Source organism: Ursus maritimus, unplaced genomic scaffold (assembly GCF_017311325.1).
Source record: "Ursus maritimus isolate PB19 unplaced genomic scaffold, ASM1731132v1 scaffold_25, whole genome shotgun sequence".
Taxonomy (NCBI): domain Eukaryota; kingdom Metazoa; phylum Chordata; class Mammalia; order Carnivora; family Ursidae; genus Ursus; species Ursus maritimus.
This window is the reverse complement of record NW_024425008.1, coordinates 17,542,812-17,565,574: the sequence shown is the minus strand read 5'-3', so window position 1 is coordinate 17,565,574 and position 22,763 is coordinate 17,542,812.

Below are 22,763 nucleotides of genomic sequence, written 5' to 3'. Positions count from 1 at the left end.
TAAAAAGCTATGACACTGCTTTTAAAAATACCATAGATTGTGAACACACCAAGGATGACAAACATCTTACAGGAAAGTATTAATAAACTCGATGGTCCTTAAATTTGAACATTGACTTTTCTATTTTTCTAACAGTGAAACTAAAACGCATGCAGGTTATGGCAGTGTGAGGATTGTATATTAATGGCAACTCCAGCACTGGTTGCTTTTAGGAGATTGGACCTTGAACTGGAGATGCTAACGGTGAAATTTCAGTATGAGTAATGTCTCTCAGAAATGTCACATCTACTCATCACATGTGTAGCTGCCATTTTCTTAAAATTATTTTGTCTTCCCAGCAATGTGCTATCATCTTTGTATTTGCTGTTTTTGTAAAGAAGATACACTTGCCCTTTGAAAAGAAAAATATTGCAGGCACTTCTTTTTAAGATGGAATTAGCATAAGTATCAATAGAATCACTTTGTTATTGAACATTGATAGGTTTATCCTATTCCCATGCAAGAGACTAGTAATGTTATATAAGCCATAGATGGATAGAGAACACTAGCTCTTGTGTGATGCTAATTTTTAAAATTGTTCTCAATCAGGACGATTTCTGAGTGGTCAAAGAAGAATTTATCTGCTTAATAGCAGACTGACTTTCAGTGGCAGAAGAGAGCCTCTTCACCTAATCATGAAACATTTCTTCGGCGGAGGTATGAAACTAACTAACTGAAAGGGCACCAAATCGGAGTGTGCAAGACAGCTTCACTTGGCCTCTCTTTCTAGTTACTGTTCTTCCTTCTCTACCATGTTCTCTTCCCTGGGAGGCTGACCTGCAGGGATTATATTAAACGTTCCTATCTCCTCTGACATCTGGGAGAGCCCCTGCTAATGAGCAAGAGAACAGGGGAAAGGTAAGCAAGTGAGGGCAGCATACTTATCGTTCCCTGCCTCCCTGCTTGTGAGATTACCTCAAGCTGGCTGTGTGCCTCGACCAGGGGTGACTATTTCTGTCAAAAGAGTGGATTACACAACTATGTTCTTTTGGGTTCTGCTGGCCAATCCCTCTCCCTCACCTTTAGACCTATGAGTGGTAACACATTGGTTACTATAAGCTCTGGATAAATGCACTCTTCTTTCTGGCTCCTCATAACTACACCTTTATAAATTAGCCACTATTTTGGATAGTTCATCCATTTCCTGTTGAGACCTGAGTGATCCCATAGAATAATTTGGAATCATATGGAGACCTAGTTTTTCTCTGTAATCTCTACACAGAATGGAAAATTTACAGATATCTAGATCTAGTCTCTACAGAATACAAAGATCCAGAATATCCCCTGAATTGTGTCACTGTTTTTTCTTCTCCTTTTCTTTTTCCTTTCTTTCTTTCTTTCTTTCTTTCTTTCTTTCTTTCTTTCTTTCTTTCTGTCCCTTTTGGTTGTATAAAGACAAAAAAATCTAGCTACAGGAATTTTTTAGTGTCATGATCTATATTATTCTTTTCATGAGGAGATATCCTTTTTTTTAAGATTTGTATTTATTTATTTGAGAGAGAGAAGGAGAGAGAGAAAAGGCATGAGAAGTGGGAGGGTCAGAGGGAGAAGCAGACTCCCTGCTGAGCAGGGAGCCAGATGCAGGAGTGATCCTGGGATTCCAGGGTCATGACCTGAGCTGAAGACAGTCACTAAACCAACTGAGCCACCCAGGCACCCCTGAGATATCCTTTCTAGGCTGAGAAAGGTTATCTGACACATATCTAAATAATTGCATGGAGAGGAAGCCTTGTATTTATAGTCAAACAAAATAAATATTCAAGTTCCTTGTACTTTCCATTATTTTTACCAGGTAATCATCAGATACGCTTTGACCTGCTTCATATGAAGTTAAAAAAATAACTATTGATATCTTCCTAGTGTACAATTTATATTCTATGACTTTTCTCAATAAAATGCATCTGTAATGGAAGTTTAATGTAATAGTAATAAACAAAAAAAGACTACTTTCCAGAAGTCAACAGTCAATTCCTTCTTGGTTTTGCCAGGGCCTCGCTGGTTGCTCTTTTTCGTCATTATTTGCTGATCCCTTCTCTTACTACTGCCCTCTTAACTATGAGGTGAACCTCCCTTTATCAGTTTTTCACACACTCTATTTTCTGACCCAGGCTTATTTCTTTAAATACCTTTTATATGCCAGTGACTCCTATATTTATCTCCAGCATGAATCTCTGCTTAAGTTCCTGACTCATATCTCAAAGTTCCTACTCAATAGCTGTGCTTGGATGTCTCCTCAACATCTCACACTCAATGCTTCCCAAACACAACTGCTGATTTTAACTCCAAAGTCTTCCCTCACAGCCTTCTCCCTCCTTCTGGCTACTCAGTCTGAAGTTGGAGTTATTCTTAACTGCTCTCTCTTTCATGCCCCACATCCAATCCATCAGCAAACCCTGTTAATTTGTATTAACGACACATAGACGATCCAACTCCTTCTCACCATCTCCATTGTTCTCTCTGGTCCAATCTGCCGTCATCTCTGCCTTTAAATGCTGTCCTGTGCTTCTAATTGGTTTCTTGCTTCCACACTCTCACCCTCCCCACCCCCAAAGTGTCTACTATCTCTACTGCATCCGGAAAAATAGTTAAAACTGAGGTCAGGTGATATTTCTGTATTTATATTTCTCCAGTTGACAGTCTATTCTGTGTTCATTTCCTAGGGGCCCAAACAAAGTACCACAAACTAGGTATACATAGGCAATATAAATTTGTTCTCTCACAGTTGTGGAAGCTAAAGTCAGACATAAGTTGCCAGCAGAGGGTGTATTCTCTTTGAATACTCCAGGAAATAATTCTTCATCGCCTCTTTCCTTGCTTCTGGTGGTTGTTGGTAACCCTTAGCACTCCTTGGTTTGAATCTGCACCACCCCAATCTTTGCCTCCATTTTCATGTGGCTTTCCTCCCGTTGTTTCTTCTGTATCTTTGTATATCGACGTTCCTCTCATTTCTCTTACAAAGATCTCAGTCATTGAATTTGGAACCCACCCTAATGCAATATTGAGTAAGAGACAGGTGGGGTTAGGTATGGAGAGATAGATAGGGGGCTATGTGATCAGGCTCACAGAAATCCCAAAAAACGTGGAGGGGTGGGGAAACCAGGGACAAACCTAACCACCCTGCCCTAGGTGTGTGGGGTGGGTGTCTTTTTATGATAATCACCTATGACTAACAAAGAATAACCACATCCTAAGAAGGAAGTAAGCAATTGAAGGTGTTATACTAGTCCTTGCTCAGTGCTGATATCAATACAAATATTAAAAGGATTTAAGTTCCCTGGTTAGCTTTCTAAAAAAGACCAATCCTAAAGGACTTCAGTGGCAACCCCTCAGGACTCCTCTCACTCTTGAGAGATTTTTCTGTCTTCACCTAATGAACTTCTATTGCTTTACTCACTCTCCGTTGTCCTCAAGATTCATTCTTCGACTCCGTGTGACAAGAACCTATCTCTCCCACTTCAATATGACCTCATCTTGACTTAATTACTCTGCAAAGACCCTATTTCCAAATAATGCCCTATTGACAGTTTCCAGGTAGACATGAATTTCAGGGGGACAATATTCAATCTGTATGTTTCTCCATTCCATTTAGATCACTGGTACTCCATGGGGGCCATAGGATATTTGGCAATATCTGGAGTCATTTTTGGGTTAACAACTGGAGTTGCTGTGGCCACCGAGAGATTAGAGGGGGGTGAAACATCCGACAGTGCACAGAGCCAAACAAAGAGTTACCCGGGCCAAAATGTTAACGGTGTCAAAGCTGAGAATCCTTGTGCTTTGAATAAAAGTCAAGACAGTAACAATGGTCTAAAGGCCCTTCATATCTGGCTACCAAGCTCTAGCTCGAATAGCATCCTCCTTTTTTGTATTAGACCAGTCATGCTCCCTATGTGATTTTGGAATATAGGTGAGGTTCGGTGGGATGGAGTCTGGAGCTAACGACCAAGAATGAATTCTTGAGACGCCTTTGGTGCAAAATGGTGGTTTTAAGAAAGCACAGGGACAGGACCCATGGGCAGAAAGAATTGCTGCACCAGGGTCTTGAGGAGTGGCTGATTATATACTGGGGAGTTGGGAACATAAGGAAAAGGGAGGTTTTAAAAGAACTTTCATATGCTAAAGTGGACCGACCTAGATACCTACAGGATACCACAGGTCTTGCCATTGTAAAGTTAAGATTGTTTTCCCCTCTAGCAAGGTATTAACATTAAGATAGTTGGGAGATCCCTGGAAGAACGTCACACAGGTCCCATTCAGGAGTAGGGGAAAGGAGGAGGTTACAGTGTGTCAGCTTATGCTTTGAGTTCAGCTAGCCTTCTGCTCCCTCCCTCATCACTCCAACATTCACTATTTCCTTTTTTTTTTTTTTTTTTTTTTTTTGGAATTCTTGCCTTTCTGATACCAGCATGGTAAAAGTCCTCATTTTCTTCAGATCATTTTTCAAATGTCACCACTGGATGAATCCTATCTTGATAACTTCATTTCAGTTGAAACTGCCGTCCCAAATACGGATCACTCCCATTATTGGATTTTATTATTTTTATACATATAACCTTCCTTCATATGTTTAGTGTTTATTGTCAGATTTTTTCTTTTTATCCTTTCTCCAAAACAAGTCACATACCAACAGAGATTTTTGTCTATTTTACTCAGTAATATATCCCCAGTGCCTTGAGTAGTGCCTGAAACATAGTGCCCAATATTTTCATGTGGAATGAATACATATTTGAATGAATAAATTATCAATAAATGAAAATACTTGTTGTGAGCCACCAAGGGACAACCATAAGCACTGCATCTTCCAAAAGTACACAAATAGAATAAAACTATATACTCACAGGCTTAGAATACATAGTTCATGTAATCCAAATACTCAAACTTTATTTTGCTTTAAATAAGATTTGATTAATTGTTTCATTTATGACCATAGAGGAAAGATACCTACTGTTGTTTTTAATTCAACAGAAACTCTGTAAAGTAGTTATAATGAGGAGCCATATGGGTATTCAGATGATGTTTCAAAATACAAATTCAATTCAAAGTATTGTGTAACCCCTTCTAAAGACTACGGTATTTCTGATTTGTGGCATATTATTTTGAACAGCATCAACAGGAGCAAATCAGTGGTCTACGGAATAAGCTAGAAATCATCAAAGCAAGCCTGGTGAGTAAAGAGAGAGGATGAATAAATTGTATAATAGGTTTTAGTGAGACTATAAAATAAGAGAACAGAGGAGCACCTGGGCGGCTCAGTTGGTTGAGTGTCTGACTCTTGATTTCCGCTCAGGTTGTGATCTCTGGGTCCCGCGATCAAGCCCCACCTCTGGCTCTGCACTTAGCGTGGAGTCTGCTTGAGTTTCTCTCTCTCCCTCCCCCTCTGCCATTCCCCCCCACTCATGCTCTCTCTCTAAATAAATAAACAAATAAATAAATAAAATCTTTAAAAATTTTTAAAAATAAGATGACAGATACCATGTGTAATGTCACTACCTATATTTAAAGAGGATGCTTCTTTAAAAAAACTCTTTGGGGCTCTATTCATTTATTCTAATTCATTCACATTTTGCATAACGACATGACGGCAACAATGAAATAAATGAATAATATATAAAGTAGTAGTAAAACACAGGCTCAAATGAGAAACAAAGCATTTTAAATATTTCAAAAATAATAGGAAAATATGGAATAGGTTAAAAAAATACCTTACAGACAGATATAGCTAAAGAAATGTGGCAAATCACCATTAACATACTGCCTGACAAATAGAGATCACTACATAAGTACTCATTGGTTTAATACATACATATTGATTTCAATAAAGGAGCAGATTGCTCTGAAATTTATTTTCAAAACCAAAATAACAGCTTTACTTTTCTTTTTGGGAAATAGTAATCCTTCCGTGAAAAGCATATTATTCTCTCAGATTCCAGGTCATTTCTAAGTCAGAAACACCATCTGCACAATTCCCATTTTCTTGAAAATATTTTGCTTGGATTTATCCTATCGAAGGGCTCTGGGTTTGAGATACTATCATGCTGCAATAATTTCAACAAGCACCTAATGTTCAATTCATGACCCAGTGGACAAGCATGTGGAATTTTTTCTGCTTATAGGCAATTAATACATCGTGGTCAATGTTGCTGCAATGACTTTCAAATAATCAAATGATTATTGACTGGAAATTTAAAATAAATGATTATGGGCAATAATCATTTATTAAGTTAAGTAGTAGTCACAATTTTAAGCTATTTATGCCAATTTATTTTGGTTCCAAACTAAGTTAAATTAATAAATGTCATGTGAAAATGATACATGTTATTGTCTATTACTTGAGGCATTAGAGAAATGAACCTTGTAGAAAATAATATTGTTCTCTAAAAAAAAAAATGTTATTTGATAATAATTGTTAAATAATATTTACCTCTCTCTTATTGAAATTTCTTTGTGCTTCAATAGCTTAAAAACAAGACAACAGGCCCAAAATGGAGTTCACTTATGCTAAACCCCATGTCACCAAACGGAGACTTAATTATAGTTTTTACTTTCCCAGAAATGGAATCCTAAACCAGTCAATCAGGAATTGCCTAACCAGCACTAGGTAGGTAATCTGCCTAATACACCCCTGCCATCCCCCTGAAGGAAGGCAACCTTGAAATAACTAACCCACTTTTTGGTTTTTTTGCCAGTAAAACTTCCTCATTCCTGCNCTTTTCTGCCTATAAAAGTCTTTCCTCGAAGCAACTTTCCATCTGCTAGATTGGATGCTGCCCAATTCAAATCAATTTTTGTTCAAATAAACTTAAAATTTTACATATGCCTCATTTTACTTTTTAACAAAATCTTAGCTCTGATAGTAACAGTTAGATAAGCAAAGTGTGTGCTATTCCTGAGTTGAGGAATAGTACACACTTGTAAACATGTAGGCTAGCTGCCTTCCGGGACAGGGCTCAGATAGTTGATATAACTTCTAACAGACAGCACTATGTGGTTCACAGAATGCAATTCATAATTATCAGTCCTCCCCCCATCCCTTCAACTCACATTCCTTCTTGAGTAAAGAACTTATTCATAAGAGTCTTTATAGATATTTGTTGAATCGAATTTATGAAATGACAAAATGTTATTTAATCCATGTGAAAAAATTTGGTCTTTATAAAGTTTAAAACCATAATGTGCTTGATTCTAACATTTTGTTATTATTATTATTTATTGTTATCATTATTATTTTAGTTTCATCAATTGTACTAATATATTTTTCACTCTCAATTCTGTTCTGAAAACAAAAAATAACTAAATTCATTTCTTTTGACTTCCAATAGGTTACTGAGTGTTGCACTGTTTATGAAATCAAAATATCTTGAAATTTTGTCTGGGTCCCTATTTGGGGCACACAGATACAAATTTCAGTGGAATTTGGAAAAGAGCAATAAAAACATGAAAAGACCTGACAGACTTGATTTATGAGTTTAGATGAACATAATTACAGAGTCCATATCTTAGGGATAAAAAAATAATCCTAAAGGGAAGCTATCATGAGAAAACAAGCATAACTACTACAATTGTGCATGGCAGTGAATTACATCACAGGGAAAGAAATAATGGATATATTTGTTAAGAAAGTTTAACACTGCACTACAAAGAAACCTAGAAAAGAACATTTAGACTGTAGATCAGAAATTATAACCTAAGAGAATGTAACACCGGCTGTAGGATATTCTCCCTCGGGAAGAAAAGTGGGGGCAGAACTATCTCAATTACTTTCTCTGAATGAAACTAAGAAATTAGAAATCATTTAGTTTTCAGTCGAAGATTAAGATAACCTTAAAGATTCCATTTTGTTCTACTCTATATATTTTTAAAATATTTTATGTATGTATTTATATATTTAGAGCATGAGCAGAGAGAAGGGCAGAGGGAGAGGGAGAGAATCTGAAGCAGACTCTGTGCTGCGCGGGGAGCACCACACGGGAATGATCTCAGGACCCAGAGATCATGACCTGAACTGAAATCAAGAGTCGGATGCTTACCTGACTGAGCCACCTAGGCGCCCCTACTCTGTGTGTTTAATTATGCACGTGCATGTGTACTGGAACGCAAATTCAATGATTATCCTCTGAAGAGAGAAAATGTTTAAATTTCTATTTAAGTGATAGTAAATGACCAATAAATACAGTATTGTAGCACGCGGCAGCTTCTTATAGATAGAGAAAAGGGAGTAGAAGCCAACTTCTTGTTTTTCTGACTTTTTTTTTTCCTGTTGGCATCTCGCCAAAGCTTATAAGACCTAGAAATGACCCTTTCAGCAGGTGAACAGACGTCTCATTGGGATGATTAAAGGAAAGCCCTTGCTCCACCTGGACAGATGATCTAACAGCAATTTATAGCTTTTCTAACAGCGATTCCAAAAACATGTAAATCCCATCATATCCAATTTCTCTTAACCTTTTTAGTAAAATCTTCCCATCTTTCAGAATCTTGAGTCCTCTTAACCAGCCTTAATTAGGTTGTCTCAAGCAATATGAAGCTAGGGAAAAAAAATTGGCATATAGTATACTTAATGTAAAAAGGACGAAATCCCGTAGCTTGATTCATCCTCTAGCTCCCTTTGATGCTAAGAAAATGTGTTCTTTTTCACAATGGGTCACCATAGCTATGAACATGACACATGATCATTTATGGTGTGAATTTTTGCTTGTCAGCTTTCAGTGGGACTATGGCAACAATGCGGTTACCCTGACACTGCCCTCCTGAACGATCCATTGACATCTGGGGAGGAAAAGAAAGACTAAAATAATTTTGGCATGAGTTTTTTAATGTGAAATTTCCAATTAAAATGGCCTTTGCTTGTTTATTTTCTTTGCTTTCAAATGGAAAGATGTCCAGTTTTCTGAAAAGAACATTTTAATCAAACTGGAAGAGTTTTTTTTTTTTTTTAAGATTTTATTTATTTGAGAGAGAGAGTGAGAGACAGAGTGGGTGAGAGCACAAGCAGCAGGAGGAGCAGAGGGAGAAGCCGACTCCCTGCTGAGCCAAGCCTGGAGCTGGACTTGGGGCTCCATCCCGGGACTCTGGGATCATAACCTGAGCAGAAGGCAGACACTTAACCAACTGAGCCACCCAGGTGCCCCCAAACTGGAAGAGTTCTTATTTGACGTGTGAAATATAAGTTCTCTCTCCAGCAAAATAATCAAGATCAGTGATATCATGGTGATTTGTGAGTCTTTCAAAGCAGACATCCTGCTGAGCCCGTTTCCCCACAAATGAAGGAGTGGGTTAGCAAAGCTGTCCTGCCCATTGGGCCCCGCAGGAACAGCTTGTGCAACTAAAAAGTAGCATCATTTTATGTCGCTCCACATTGTTGAATACATGTTAGAATCTGATGTATATTGCTGATTCTGTTTTTACATCTGGTTTATAGTTAATGCACTTAATGTCCTTAAAATAAATACAGATTCAGAAACAAACTTTAAATAGAGTAAATCTTAGAGTTCTTAGCAATTGTAAATACACATGGTTTTTAGGACATTTTTTCCTCACCTACTCAGATATTTAGGCAGATTAGGGGTGCCTGGGTGACTCAGTTGAACATATGACTCTTGATCTCAGCTTAGGTTTTGACCTCAGGGTCCTCAGTTTGACCCCTGCGTTGGAATCACTACTTAAAAAAGAGAGAGAGAGAGAGAGAGAGAGAGAAATATTTAGGCAGATTCGATATGTTCATCTTTACACATCAGAATAAGGAATAGACACACATTTCTAATAGAGTCAGAAAGATAATATATGTAAGCCAAGAAAGATATTATTTCAAAACACTTGTACCTGGATTGGAAGTAAATTGGGATGCTGAAAGTCAGTTACCTCTGACGAAATTTAATGAATATATAAACATTTACCTAAAACTGCCAAATATTAGCATTGATCTCGGCTAAAAGTTTATTTCTTATTTATAAATTTAAATAAGCTTGGGATTTTAGTATCTATGAGATTCTCTGGCTTCAAACTTGGCAAAAGAATTATTCTCCCATTCTCGGTTTTATCTTTCTTCTGGGCTATGTTTTAAAGAGATAAAAAGTACAATGATTAGATTACTTCTGGAAGCTTGATTGTGGCCTTCACAGCTGAATTTGCACAATGGAAGCTAATAATAGAAATGGAGAAAAGTTACCTTAGGTCAATTTTTATTCCTTGAGACCAGGTTCACAAAATTTGCCTGCAGAAAGTAGGTTATTTAAGTCTTGTTTGAATTCCTTAAAGCAAAGTAATTGCCCAAATAATAATTCATGAAGTGCAGGTAACTCTATTAAATTCTATTAATTTATAGACTCTGATCAGCAAAACTAAAATGTAGGAGTGCTATTAATCATAATGAGTATGTACATTATGATTTTAGTATATTGATTTTATAAAAATTATTATAAAGTATATTGGGCCGACATGATATTTAAGAGATATGTTTAAGTTACATTTCATAGGTTTAATTTCAACCACCTCTATCAAGACAAACCACTCGTCCTATATAATAGTATAGGGTATATCATATAATATATACATCATCTATAATACAGTATATATTATATACTATAGTACGTACATTATATATGTATATATGTTTATCTCCAGATATACATAGTGTATATGTATACATATACATACATATACTCCAGATCTCAGAAATAAAATTAATTGAATTTTATCATTTTCTGATTTAAACTAGGACTAAAAACCTATGTTATGAAACTTGACTCTTTTTAATTTTTTTTAAGGTTTTATTTATTTATTTGAGAGAGAGAGAGTGAGGGGGAGAAAGAGAGAGCATGAGTTGGGTGGGAGGGGCAGAGCAAGAGGGAGAAGCAGGCTCCCCGCTGAGCAGGGAGCCTCACGGGGCCTCCGTCCCAGGACCCTGGGATCATGACCTGAGCCTCAGGCAGACACTTAACTGACTGAGCCACCCAGGTGCCCCAAAACTCGACTCTTTTAGGAATAATATCACTCCTTCAAGAAATTAAATGTCCTTTAGCATAATTATCATTTGTGGATGTTATAAATATATAAAAATACACATGTTTAGAAAGGGGCTTTCATTCATTTGCTCAATTAATCAATTCTCCAACTCATGCAAACTGTTATCTGCATCTCAGGCATTATGTCTGATGCTGGGAAATACCAGTAACCTGACCCAAGGATCTCATAGTGAAGTTCTGACAACAGCCCCCACCTCTAGTCTCCCTGGTACTCAGGCTACAATTTTAAAACGATTTGCAGACACCACCCATGCTAAGCTTCCAACATTCCTGATGTTTCTTCTTTTTCTTACTTTGTATGTCTCAAAAATGTCTAAAGGTCTTCAAGACAAGTCCTGTTTTTGAAAGCTTCTACCCACAGTCTCCATCCTCTGAAGGCCTCACAACATGTTAGGACTCCTTCCTCTCTGCTCCATAGGCCCTGCTTGCACCAATGACAGAACACTTAGCACATTGCTTTGTAGGCCTCTGTTTATCTGTTTGTCTTCCCCACTAAACAGTGAGCAACTTGAGAGCAGGACTTTTTCTCTGATCATTGGCATATCACAAAAGCCTGTCTCTGAGTTTGGCAGAACACAAATTGGGAATAAAGGGGGGAAATGAAGTGAAATGAAAGAAAATGAAATGAACTAGGCCTCCTTGGCAAATGAGCCCCTGAAGCCTCCTTGTCAGCTTCCTGTGGTGGAACATACATATTGCTGGGAGTGGGGTGGGAGGTGTTGTGTCTAAACATGACATTCAAATACATTCCAATAATTTATTTTTGAAAAAGCTTAAGCATAGCCTTTGTCATTAAACACACAAGCAAAGCAAAACAAAACAAAAATACATCCACCAACCATCATGACTAAATACTTGGCATGTGGGATTCTGGCAGAGGCATTTTCCCAGCAGAGGCTCAGTGCGGAGCCCACGCGGGCCTCTCGAGGTTGTACTGTGGGGATTCAGGTTCAAGAGAACAAAGGGGATGATCTATTGCCTGGCGGCCAAATGGTGCTCTTTCAACCTGGTATCTGTCAAGATAGGAAAAAGATAATGCCACTTTGCATCACGCGCAGTGAGCAGGGAGCCGCAGGAAGCAGGCGGGTTGAAAGTGCACTGCTCACATTGCTTCCTTGAGGCTCTGCCATCCTTAGAAACAATGCACATATTTCTCTGAAGATTAGCCGGCTGAATGCAAAAGATCACACAAGCACCAAAGGGAGCAAAGCAGAGGCAGGGAAAAAGAGATCGAAAGTCCTCTGCAAGAAGACAGAAAATAAACTTCCTCCCTTAACAAGGTAACAATATCTGGATTCATTTCAATCAAATGTGCAAAAAAATGGTGAATGGAAATTAAAAAAAAAAAACTTAGGTCAAGAGAGTCTTTCTAAACCAGTTGCATTAATTTAAAAATATATCTGTAATTGCCCATAATCTAATCACCCAAACATAAAACAATTTTTGTTCTTGCGCATTATCAAAAACATGTAAGCACAGTTACACAATGCATTGACATATGCATTTACTATATAATAGATTGCTTTCTTTTCATTATTATATCTTGTTTTAGTTTAGTTGCGGAATACATTTTTATTGTGTCCGTGTGACTTGATTTACATATCCTGTGGAAATTGTTGCATCCAAGTGGAGGTTATATTAGATAATCCTGCAATGAACATCTTCATATGATATATTTTATCTGCTTAGGGTAGATCCAGGGCTAAAATTCCTGAATCACAAGATCCGACCACGGCTAGAACTCTTCTTTTGCACTGTGTTGCTTACTAAAAGCCTTCTTCGAAGTTACCCTGCCAAGAGCAATGAATGGGCACACGAGCCTCACCAACTCACAGTACAATAACGCTTTTTCATTTTTTCAGTAAGTTATTTGATAAACCTGAAGGTTGATTTGGTTGCTTATATTTTATGAGTTTAAATTAGGTATGACTTGCCCTTTCATGTGCTGTGTCTGTGTATTTATTAGTAGACTGATGTTATAGTTTGACTAACTCTTGATACAGAATTGATATAAACTGACACCTTTGAAGCCTTAAGCATACACAACTTTTGAATGTGTATATATTAAATGTCTCCAAATTTTCTTTTTTTTTAAAGATTTTATTTATTTATGTGACACAGAGAGAGACAGCCAGTGAGAGGGAACACAAGCAGGGGGAGTGGGAGAGGAAGAAGCAGGCTTCCAGCGGAGGAGCCTGATGTGGGGCTCGATCCCAGGACCCTGGGATCACTCCCTGAGCTGAAGGCAGACACTTAACGATCCAACCACCCAGGCGCCCCTCCAAATTTTCTCTAGCGATATCTCCATCATTACAAAGCAAAGCAAAGTTAAATTTCTCCCCAATTTTGATACATCCCATTGTTTTGGCTAGTCTTGTTTTCCCTTGTTCTTTGTTTTTAATCTAAAGCTCTTTAAGCCACTTGAAATTTACTTAGAAAGATGGTACAATGACTGGATTAAATTTCATTCTTTATTAATTTTTAATCAAAATTGCTCTTCCGTTGTCTTGGCATTATTTATCATGTAATCTTTTCTTACTCCCCGTACTCCCTTGGTTTTAAAGCTTACTTTTTCATATATATCGAGGATTTATATGTCATTGGATCTATTTATGGCTTTCCATCAAGGAGTGCTTTTATTTTGTGCAAGTATTATATTATGCTAAATATTGTTGCATTTTAATGGAACTAGTAATATCATTTTGAGTTGCACTCCCTAGTCCCCCTTAATATGCTTTTTGAAAATATCCTTGCCTTTTTATCTTGTGATACCACTTTAAAAACACACAGTATTTTAAATTACCACAACTGCTGGAAATAATCCCTGGATGTTCTATCTTCTCTAATATTGAATTTAGTATTGAATTACACTGAATAAATCACAGAACGTTCTAGAGTTGGATTTGGAATTAGCTCCTGAAAAATAAGTCTCATTTTTTAAAAAGATAGTGTAAGATTTTTAGGACTTCCTTTTCTGGATGAATTTCAGAGATCCATATGTTTAGGAGTTTGGCCTCAGAAAAGACATTCAGGGACAGATACTCAGGAAAGTCTGTTTCATTGTTTTGTAGATTTTAGAGTCTTTAAGTGTTACCCAGCTGGATAATTCACATAATTGAGCAGACTGGACAGCAAAGGAGTCTTATTAATTTTTTGTATTCATTAACTCTAACAAAGTATTAAAGTGATGTGTATTTGGTTAAATTAGAGAATTCTGATATGTATTTATATAAATTATTATATTAAATAAGACAGTAGAAATTATTTCTAATCATACGTTATGCAAATCTGAATAACCATATAAAGCTAAAAAATTTTTTTTGAAGATTTTATTTATTTATTTGACAGAAAGAGAGGAGTAGGAGAGGGACAGCACAAGCAGAGGGAGAGGCAGGCAGAGGCAGAGGGAGAAGCAGGCCCCCCACTGAGCAAGGAGCCTAATGCAGTGCTCTATCCCAGGACCCTGGGATCATGACCTGAGTTGAAGGCAGACGCTTAACTACTGAGCCACCCAGGTGCCCCAAAGCGAACAAACTTCTATCTAAAATACTGGGGAAAAAATAAAATAAATGAAATGAAACAATAAAATAAAATAATACTGGGGCAATCCTACATGATTAGATTGATCGAGGCAAAATCATACATGTTTAATCCTTTGAGAGTTAACTTGGAAGTGATCACATTGATACAAAAGTATATGCTAAATTTTAAAAAATAAAATCTTTAAAGAGACTTAATTTAAATAATTTTCTGTGACCTGTGGAGAAAAAAATCAGAGCACAATATACTTTGAAAATAGACATTCTAGCACTTTCTGTATTTCCTCTCTGGACTTAAGGCATGTCACAGAACCTATGCCCTCAGGTACTTGTCAACATGGAGACAGGGGAAGAAGCCAAGCCACAGACCCACTTCTGGCAGAGTGGTTAAGATCACCAGGTCTGCAGTTCATTGATTACAAGCACATAGAAATTTATAAATAAAAAAGATCTTTAGAGAACACCTGATTTAAGCATCACAGACGAGACAATTATGTCACAACAAAATTGAGCTCGAATGCTATCGAGTTGCAGACTAGCAGTCTTACTCCTTCAGTTTAACACCTTGTAGTTTGAGTGGTTAGTTTTTACTTTCCTACTCATTTAAATAAAGAAGAAATTCCTAGCGAATACCCCAAATTAGGCCTAAAACTGCATTTATAATAAGGTTCATAATCATGGAGCTTAAACATGTACTTGATAAAATTAGTTTTAATCCTTATTTTATGGCTCTAATGTAATTATAAAAGCCAAATTTATGAGTTAACTATAAACAATACTAAAACTTGAAGGAAGAATCTTAGGTTTTAACATGATTTTTCTTTTCTGACAATAAATCAGCTCTTGTCATTTAAACGGCAGAGCCAGTTTTGCTTATCGTTAATGCCACATACCAGATTAACTCAGTTCTAAGCCACCATCTATACAAGCTGCTTTATTTTTTAAAAATATTTCATTTATTTATTTGCGAGAGAGAACACGAGCAAGGGGAGGGGTAGAGGCAGAGGGAGAAGCAGACTCCTGCAGAGCAGGGACCCCAATGTGGGACTTGATCCCAGGACCCTGAGATCATGACCTGAGCCAAAGGCAGACACTTAACTGACTGAGCCACCCAGGCGCCCCTATACAAACTGCTTTAAAAGTATTAGTCATAAGACACACATCGGTGCATGTGGGCTTTAATGAGTGGGGAATAGTATCACTTATGTGTTGAGTCTCCCTGAATTCATTTCCATTTGCTTGCAATCATTAAGTATCACATTACTCCATAAAATTTGAGGCAGGTTCAAATGTTGTGGAGCAAAATTTGAACAATTTAGGCAGCCTTTAAAAAAAAAAAAAGCAACTTTTAAAACAAAGTAAGATGGATAGATTGACAGATAGGTACAAAAGTATCTTATTAGCATCAAGATACACAAGTATCTTATTGTATCATTACATACAAAAGTAATCGCTATTAGGATGAGAAGAAAGTCCCAACCGTTTAGATATTTGAAAAGTGCTGATTTTAGATATTTGAAAAATGCTGACAAATATCTCAAATATAAAGATGGAGAAGATAGTACTATCATTCAGTTGGTTTTTTTTTTAAGATTTTTTTTTATTTATTTGACAGAGAGAGAGACAGCCAGAGAGAGAGGGAATACAAGCTGGGGGAGTGGGAGAGGAAGAAGCAGGCTCCCATTGGAGGAGCCTGATGTGGGGCTCAGAACGCTGGGATCACGCCCTGAGCCGAAGGCTGACGCTTAACGACTGAGCCACCCAGGCGCCCCTATCATTCAGTTTTTGATGATTAAAGAAAATATAAAATTAATTTAAAATCAAAGCATCCAGAATAGCAACTCGGATGTGTTTGAATTGCTGCTGTACCATTTCAGCAGACATAATTTTATAATAGAAATACTCTCACACTACATTTATTGACAAACTGATGACAATGTGTAAGAGTTTTTGTCCCTGGAACTCCTGCTTCTTCAAGTCATGGTGCGGCATTGCAGGGAAGTTTGCGTGCTGTTTCATCTGGGACTGCCGGATTTTAACAGTACAAGATTAGTTGATACTCAAAGACAGGATCTGAAATGTTAAAATGCATAAGGTGTGAGACTTCACAAACAGTCTCAATTCTTAGTAGTGTGTCAGGGCTGTGCCCAATTAAATAGAAACTCTAATGAATTTTACACGATTTCTACAAAAAAAAAAGGAAAATTTTATATTTTTTACATTGATAATTACATAGGTATGTGCATTTTCACTCTCCTTTTGAAGATGCTAATAAGCATGGAATTTTTAATTTTCAAGTTTATAAGTTGAAAATTGAAAGGATTTCCCATAGATTTGCTTTTTGCTCTGGGTATTTTACACCTTCTTTCTTCCTGGTTTTACTATCCTCCTGATACTAAGCACTCTAGGCAATATTTACAGATGAGATAAAGAGAAGACTCTCTGGAAGAGAGAGAAGAGAGAGATCATACAATAGGCTTAATCTTACAATTTCTCAGTTGTACCTGGACACACCCAAGATGGGCCCTGATCCAATCGGAGCAGTGTTCTTAGAAAAAGAAAAGTTAGATATATGCACACACAGAGGATCTTTGGGGGACAGCAAGAAGGTGGCCAAGGAAAGAAGCTTCAGTAAAAAATCAAATCTGCCAACATCTTGAATTTGGATCCGGCCTTCAGACTGTGACAAAATAAAGTTCTGTTGTTTAAGTCACCAGTTTGTGGTTTTGTCACTGCAGCCCCAGCCAACTCATACATGCTACCTAGACCTCAACAGTCCCGGCACCACTCTATTTTCTTCCTGATGAAATCAGGTGTCGCAGGAAGGATGTGGCACTAGAAAGAGACGGTGGTATTAAGAAAAGTGCTAACGCAACTTACATTTGTATGTTTTACAATAGTGTATAGGACCCTGCACACCCAGTTCCAGGACTCTTCTAAGGTCTTGGAAGTGATCCATGCCATCCAGGAGCCCTGACACTTTAGTATAAGTTTCAGCTCTCGGGTAAATATGCCCTGACTCTATCATATAAAGATGTTTTCACATGTCAAATCAAAGTTTTGATTTAATAAATGACTTAAAGTCATATTCAATGAAAAAAAATTGATTTCAGATTTCCACTGAAAAATATGCATTTTGATTTTATGACTGGTAAAATAATTCAAAATGCTTGCCCTGGAGGAAATGGATTTTTTTGTCATGTTAGCATTAGAATATGCAAATTATAGCAGCCAGATATAAAGTCAAGCTAAACAAATTGCTATCAATATAGACAAATGCCAATATAATAAAAACCACAAATAAAAACCACAAAATCTTAAAACAGCACTGAAGTTAAGAACAATATTAGGTTGTAATGTAGTCGTCAAGATAAGGCAAGATGTAATTATTATGTCATTTTAAAATTATCATTGAAATGGGAAAACTAACTCAGGAACAATACTGGTAAACGGGAGTTTGTGGGCCCTGGACCTATTGGCCTCAGTTTGACAAGCATTGCTCTGGGTCTCATTGCTTTTCCTGTCTCCTGTAGGTATAACTAATTTGTAATGTTCTTTCTTGGTGATGCAATTTAAAAGTTGAAATTTTGTTTATGTGATGTCTAGGACAAGTCTGGATAATGAAATCCCAAAGGACCATTGGGGGCATCTCTCTCTCTCTCTCTCTCTCTCTCTCTTTTTTTTTTTTTAAGTGAGCTCCACATCCAGTGTGGAGCCCAATGCAGGGTTTGAACTCACAACCCTGAGATCAAGACCTGAGCTGAGATCAATAGTCGGACACCCAACTGACTGAGGCACCCAAGCATCCCTGGAGCATCTTTACTGAACTTCACCTTTAGTTACTAACTTACTTGCTTTTCTGGAGAGATAAAGAGCACTGCTACAATTACAATCCATAAACCTTTGCACGTGTGTTGTATTTAGAATATTATATTATTTGTATAATAGGGAGAATAATTAAGTTGACTAAAAGCTAACAGTACCAAACAGGATGAGCATATATTTAGAGAACACCTATCTATGGGAGACGTAAGTCACAACATACCCCCACCCCGCCCAAAATGTGCCCATTAGTGCACCTGAGCACTGCATTTGACAAGACACACGGCCAACGAATTTCCATACATCATGAGCCTATGGGAGTGGAGTAGTTACTACTAACGTTTATATTTCAGGGGTGCCTAGCTGGTTCAGTCAGAAGAACATGTGACTCTTGATCTCAAGCCCCACGTTGAGTGTAGAAATTACTAACATCTACATTTCTGCAGAATAGACAGAAAAACTGTGCTTAGAACACAGTAATATACATGTATTTGTTATATATGATAAATAAATGTAAATAATCAAGTAATTGTATTTTTTAACTTACATTTTACACACATATAGATCTGTTTATATATTTAATTGATGTGTGTTAACTAATTAATGTACATGTGTGTAACATACAAATAGATTATTGGATAGCAAAAATATCTACATCATATTTTTTTTCCCTCTATGGTTAGTATTCAATGGATAGCCATTGGCCAAGAAGTTTAAAAGCTTTGGTAGTAATCTCAAGTACTTGCTTAAGAAATGTTCTTAAAAATCTCAATAAGTATAGCTATTTTAAGATAAAAACTATCTAATCAGCCACATGTATTAAAGATATTTTTCACTACTAGTGTTAGATGAAATGTAAAATATTTCTGAGCGTATAACCCATTCTTGATGACACCTGAGTAGCTTCTGAGAGCACTGTCTCGAAAAAGATGATATATCATGTATCAACTCCAAAGAAAGGCGTTCTATGATGCAATAGCGATGTCTTCGGTGGGTACTGGACAGATTAGCCATGTCTTTTCTCATCTGTCAACTGGAGGGGACAATATTTGCTCTGCCCACTTCTCACTCATGTTCTAAAAAGAAAATGAACTAAAATGTTCTAATAACAGCAAACTACATTTAATTATTTACGTGCAGTAGTACTATTTGCAAAGCTCCTTTTCTTTTAAATGTATTAGCCAAGAACACCGAATTGACCTCAAGTATCTAGAGGAAAAGAACAACCAAGTCCTGCTAACGAGTTTAACTAATTGAAACGGGAAGTTGCTCTTGTATTTGTCAGGTTTTATAACTGCTCACATAAGGGAAAGACAAGCTATGCTTGCCTCCACCAGCACGTGGAAGTGGAGCGGTCAAGCTTCTTACATTGCTCTTCCGTCAGGAGACCTCTGTCTAATCTGGTTACATATTTATTGCTGTTTATGTCCTATCTACGTGTGCAAGGTACTGAAGAGAGATTCCCTACACCTTAAGTTATAGAGTAAAGGATTCTCTTCATGTAGCCGTGAACTTAACAGGTGCATGTCCCCACAATGGTAATTCTCTTGGCTCCTAAGGAGCAAAATGAAAGTGATGGTCGATACAATAATGCTTGAGTAAAAATTTCATTTTTGCAGAAGTAGATCAAAACATGTCCTCCTGTGCATGCAGTGATTTCGTTCCTAGTGTTAGAATTTGAAAAATCAATACAAAGTCTCCGTGTGCACAACGAGGAATTTCATTGTAGCAACATGGCTTCACATGATCTCCTTCCTAACTGATTCTTGCAGCCCTCCCCTACTAAAACACAAAAAACAAAACAAAAGTCTCTACAATGCTGACGTCTATTTATTTAATTAAATTTACCTAACTAATTTTGAATTCGTAACATTCAATACCTCCCAGTTGATAGAAGCTACTTCAGGACAAGGCTATCGTTACACATTTCTGCCCCATTTCTTATACTTATCCTTACCTTAATCTATCCCTGTCTTCACACAGGACAAGCACACCATAAATCATTGTTTCAATCTATATGTTCTAAGAGCTCACTATTTGTGCGAGGTGCTGGAGACACCGTGGTGAGTGTGTTGAAGATAGCCCGTACCCTAAGAGTTCAAGCTCTTACTGATGTTTGGAAATAACACAGGGGAGGGGACATCATTTAGAAAGAGGCCCTTTAAAGGATGGTTTTCAGAGGGATGCACTAATCTCAGATTCTAAAGATAAGATTTAAGAGAACCGAAAATACAGCAGACAGGTACCCTGTGAGAAGGGAACTTCTTGTAAAAGACAGGCAGACATAAAGCACCAGGCACTCGGGCAACTTTAGAGGGGGTATAAAATATCTGTGGAGGAGAGAAAGATCAGGATAAATTACTAGCCAGAGCGGGTAGGGACTGAAGAGTATGACCTGGCACCAACAGCCAGGCCATTGTCATGACATAGCACACTATTTGTGACTGTGATGGACTGAGAGCAAACCAAGACACCTCTCTGTACATATGTCTGAGCACAGACAACAACAAAGAGACTGTACAGTCCACAAAAATGCCCACCCATCATTTGCCTAGCTATCCTGAGTGCTACATATTTTAAACCAATTCCATCTTTAGCTCTCTTTTATTCTCCTCAATTCTGATGTGAAGATATCATGTTGCCAACTTATCTCTGCTTTCTGAAGTTCCTCGACCCAGAACAAAGCCCTGCTTCCTTGGATCCTTCCCCAAGTCACCCAACCCATGTCCAAATCTTGCAGCAAGCCCATTCTCTCATCGAGACACCCTATTGGCCCCATGGTGTGTGGCCTTTTGATACAGTAAGTAATAGAACCAACTTTGACTACTTCTGTATTCCTGACAATATGTGGCTGGTGAGCATAAATATGGTCAAAACATAACAATGACAATGGTGGAAGGAGTATAAGAAATGATGGAGGAAACTAGGAGGACCCCTAGAGTTCCTATGGATGCTGAGTCGTCGTACTATTCCCTGGGATTGGGGGTAAAGATAGCACAACAGGTTTGGGGGTATGAAGGGGAAAAGAGGAAGAAAAAAAATTTTTTTTCCTAATTTTTAAGTACTTGTGTGATATCCAAATGGAGATATTCAAAAGGTACTTGAAAGTCCTCGTTAATCAGATAGATGGGGGATCGAACCCCTGCTCTGTCATTCCATGAGACGCATGTTCCTGCCATTGGTCTTAAATGGCTCCCTGTTAATGCAAGGGGCTTAGAAAACAAAGACTACTTATTTAAATGACACAGCTATAGTCACAGTAAAAATAAGGAGTGAGATTATGATCGATGGCTGGGGAATTAAAACTTCACAAGACAGAGTAACTTGTTTTTATTTAAAGCTCATTGATTTTAAACTGTTTTTAATGATGGCCCCTGCAATTTTACATATATTCTTTCCAGAAAAAGGTTGAACATAGAGTCTTAGAATAACAAGAGAAACATTACGTTCATGATCAGAACAGATAGAGAAGAATATATGAAAAGATAACATGAAATTTCACTGCCTTCCTGAGAATATGACAAAAGACCCTGGGGATGCAAATTGTGAAGGGATGGCACAGTCCTGTGTGCTTAGTATTTTAGAAATCTTTTAGATTTGACAAGTATTTTAAGTAAATTATTTATTATAGCCCCTGTTTTGATTCCGCTAGAGATGGGTGTTTAAATATTAGCCCTTCTCGAGAAGTGAATACCAGCTGATAAAGGCTTAGTGCACAAGGACATTTTCAGGTGGAACTTGGTGCCAGTGCTCAGCCAAACCAGGTTAGGATTTTTTTTTTTTAATGCAGTCTCCACGCCCACTGAAGTCCAACGTGGGGCTTGAACTCACGATTCTGAGATCAAGACTTGAGCTGAGATCAGGAATCAAACATTTAACTGGAGCCACCCAGACCCTCCAGGTTAGGATGCTTTTATAACAATTCTAATTCTACCCTCATCTCTGCTTCTCTCGATGAGTTCTCTGGGGGAAGAAAAAAAAGATACATAAGCAATGGTTCTAAAGTTTGGTGGACACACAATCAGAAGGTCTAGACCTATGATGGTAACCTGATCTGGAAGAAAGGAGTGTCACTGAGACTCTGGTAAATATAACGGTGCCAAAATCTCAGTGCCGGCCACCTTCTATTCCAAGCTCTTAGATTGCACACATTCCACCCAGAGGACCGGTGCAGTGAAACTCCGGCTCTCATTCCCTATCTTCAGGAGTCCATTACCCTTGCGGGAGGAGAACATGAATCAGTTTCGATTACTACACAATTTTTAAGTAAAACATATAAACAAAGATCTAGGAAGAAAATCTTCTCCCTTATTTGCAAAACTAGTTTTCATTTGTCCCCCTT